The sequence below is a fragment of the Pteropus vampyrus genome, unplaced genomic scaffold (genome assembly GCF_000151845.1).
Source record: "Pteropus vampyrus isolate Shadow unplaced genomic scaffold, Pvam_2.0 Scaffold70, whole genome shotgun sequence".
Taxonomy (NCBI): domain Eukaryota; kingdom Metazoa; phylum Chordata; class Mammalia; order Chiroptera; family Pteropodidae; genus Pteropus; species Pteropus vampyrus.
In genome coordinates this window covers 7,689,037-7,692,620 of record NW_011888851.1, presented here as the reverse complement: position 1 = coordinate 7,692,620, position 3,584 = coordinate 7,689,037, and the positions used below count along the sequence as shown (strand labels likewise).

General features: G+C 33.2%; 1 protein-coding gene across 1 annotated transcript in view; it reads right to left on the bottom strand.

The window, feature by feature from the left end:
* AKAP3 (A-kinase anchoring protein 3) overlaps positions 1–3,584 on the bottom strand; it is a 28,441-nt gene that overhangs the window by 21,556 nt on the left and 3,301 nt on the right. The window contains exon 2 of the mRNA XM_011361791.1: positions 1,039–1,146. The gene's annotated coding sequence lies outside the window, so the exon portion shown is untranslated. The remainder of the gene's footprint in view (positions 1–1,038; positions 1,147–3,584) is intronic.

The window sequence follows — 3,584 nt, the reverse complement described above, 5'->3', positions numbered from 1 at the left end:
AAAATTGTGTTTTATAAAGAATTGCTTGAAATAAGTGAAGCATTAATAGGGGTTGAATATCTGGTTAATTGGAAATATTTGTTTTAAAGGACTTTAGGCTGTGGTGGGGGGTAGACAACCTCCTTTAAAATAAAACCAACGCAAGTCAAACACAGATTATTCACATGATTTAAACTTATTTATAAGTGGATTCATTAATTTTGTTATACAGAATATTATAAGCAATTAAAAATAAAAAGTAAGATCTTATAAGATCTACTTGTTTTTTGCTCCTACAGGATGTGTACCCATTTTAACACTTCGATCACTGACTCAGATTACAGAGCTAGGGAAACAGTTTCTTTTACTCTTCCTGACACTATAATAACAGATTCCTTAGGTAAGCAATGGGTTCTCCACCCTGATTAGAATCATCCAGGAAACTGCTTTAAAATATTGAATCTGAGATACCACCCCCCAGAGAATCTTATTTCAATGGTTTTAGGGTGGGTAAACTTAGGTACTAAATTTCTTAAAAGCTCCATGGGTGATTCTAACATACATCTAGAATAGAGAATCCCTGGTCCTAGGCTTATCTTGAGAGACCCTCTCTGAGAAAGATGGGCCAGCGCCAAAATTATTTATTCTTTTCTTTAAATTTTCTCTGAGATTTCCTAAGCTTCTTTGGTATCTCATTTGAATGTTATTTCAAACCCTAACTAGAAAGCTGTTAATATCTATGAAGTTAAACCCTGTATTGTCTCTTAGCAGCTCACTATTAAATATAAATATTCTTATGCTTGAATCATTACCACGAAGAAAGGAATGGACAGTACTACTACTCGGCCAAAGAATGAGATGACTTGGAAATGGGCAGTCCTGGACTGCTGATGTTGCAAGTCTCTTAACTGCCAGTTTGTATTTCATCTTAATGAATTACTTCTAATAGAAAATGGCAGAATCAATAGGCTCTACAGACTTATTTAAGTTATATAGCATAATTAAAAAGCAAGGATAAAAATTAAGTACAAAAAGTAAGGAGATTATATGATCACTTACTTTTACTGAGGATGAGTTCTGAGGTATGAGGAAAGCTCTTGATTAATTGTTTTTTGTCTTCACTATTCCTAAATTTACCCACCCTTCCTGCCATGTAATATAAGGAATCTGCAATGAAAAGACATAAAAATTGACTACTTTTACATATGAGCCACATTGCTCTTATTTCCAAATAATTTTTATTTATTCATTATTTTTCACATGTAGTATACAAGTGATGAGCACAAAATGACATTCAGATTTAAAGTCCAGATCTTATTCTTTATGCAGTCTGATGGTTTCCAGATGACAAAAACGGTCTCATCTTTTGGCCAATAATTTCTGAAGTGACTATATCCCACTTTCAAATCATTGATATATAGGCTTTTTTAACAATGAGAAAACAAAATTTTTAGCCTAATTTCAAACTTGCTTGAAAAAAGGTGTCAGAAGTAGCTAGAATGGAGAATAAGTGCCCTGAATTCATTATCTCAAAACACTTTGTAATTATTCCTTTGAGGACTTGAGAAAAATATACATCCTCATGTTATAAGAGGGAATTCATAATTAATATCAAAACAAGCTTCCAGATGAATTACCTTCCTTATACTACCTCGACCAAGACATTTAAATAGAAGACATTAGGGCACTGTACCTTGGAATATTCATCACTCCCTTGAAAACATCTCTCTAAAGAACACCTTACTTCTCAGTCCAGGTTAAATCTTACCCTGGCCACGAAATATTTTCTAAATACCTAATTGAATGTGATTGTTCTATTATCAAAGTTTCTGTCATATTTTGTCTCAATCTTTATACCCTCTCTAGTATTTTAATTGCTCACATATATCTATCTCCTTTATTAGATGGTTTCATGAGGGCAGATGCATTTTCTTACCCATCTTGGTATCCCTTATAGTAGCGAGATCTTAAATTTGGTGCGCAATAATTGTCTGCTGCAAGAATGAATATATGAATACTGCCTATTTCTAATGCCAGATAGCTCAATTTTTTGTTCTTTCTTAAATTGGAGAATCTGAGAACAACAACAAGGAAAAAAAAATGGGTTGCTCAAGTCTACTATGGTTCTAAGCCATACATTCAAGCTTTTTTGAAGCTTGACTCCTTTGGGGGATAAGTTCACCCTAGAGGCTTTTCCAAGGTGTAAATACTTATCCATTGATTTATTAACAGACCTTCTTATACCAATAACATCAACATTTCAGAAGTGCTCTTGTTCCTTTTTCAGCAACAGAAAGTACACTTACTAGTCATATATATCTAACAAGCACTCCGTTTACATATGTCCTAATGTTTGTATTCTATTTTCAATGTCTTTTGCATGTTTATCTGCATCTATGAAGCTTGTTTTAGACTTTAAGCTTCCTAAGTTGTTCTGGATAATAGTAAGTACAAAGAGGTACTTAAATATCTTTTGAGGATAATGATATTCAGACTTCTAAATCTCTATACATTTCTCATAAGAAAATAGAAAAAAGAAAAATCTAAAGAATTTAATGGAGCCAATGAATGGTTTCATAAATTTCTTAACTTCAAAGCTGGTTACTAATATCCTTGGTTAGGGTGGAAAATAAAGAGAGAAAAAGGATGCTTTTCATTATCTACTAAGTTTGGTGAAGAAAGAAGCTAATCACATACAGTTTAAGATAAATCAACATTAGAAACCATTTATTCTAACTTCCTCATTTTACAGATTAGGAAATTGAGGTACAAAGAGGGAATAGTAAAACCAGTGAATATATTCTTTCAAATATTACAGTTCTGCAGGTTAATATCCGGGAGGCTGTGAAAATTTTCTTTGGCCAATAGAAAGATTCTCCAACCACTAGAAGGACTGACTTAAAATGTTCCTTAAAAATGCCAGTGTGATTATTACTTCAATAATTGAGGAGGACTGCAAATCATGAATGCCAGCCAAGGAGGGCATAAACAATACAGAGGTTTGGTTATGGATGCTGTACTCCAGACCACAGCTCCATCTCAAGACATTTTTCTCCTGTATTCATCAAAAGCAAGAGGCTCCTATTTACTCAAGGTTCCTAAACTCATAGAAAAGCTCAAATTACAGGTGGCATAAAGAAAGTTATTGCAAGATTGATACATATCTGATCAAGTTTTGAAGTTTATTCAACCAAGTTTTATTACTATTTTAAAAAAAGAAGAATGTATTCTATTACATCCATTCTCTTTTTCTCTCTCTCCCTTTCTCTAAGTGTCTGATAAATTGTAGACAACCAAAATCAGTTTCAATTAATTTTGTTTAAATAAGATTGGTAGTGTGTGTGTGCGTGTGTGTTGTATCTATCTCTGTGGTACTATTCATTGTTTAGCTTTCCAGTGGCTCTCCTCTATGTTCACTTTCCCTCTAGTAATAGCTTCTTCCTCTAGTGCCCCATTAATACAGATACTTTCTCAACACAGTTATCTATATACCCTGTCTTTTCTCAGTTCTGTTGTCTAGCCAAGGCTTCAGAAATAAGTTATACTAGTCTGATTTTACTATTAGAGTATTGGAAAGAAAAGAACTTTTGGAATAGCCACATAAC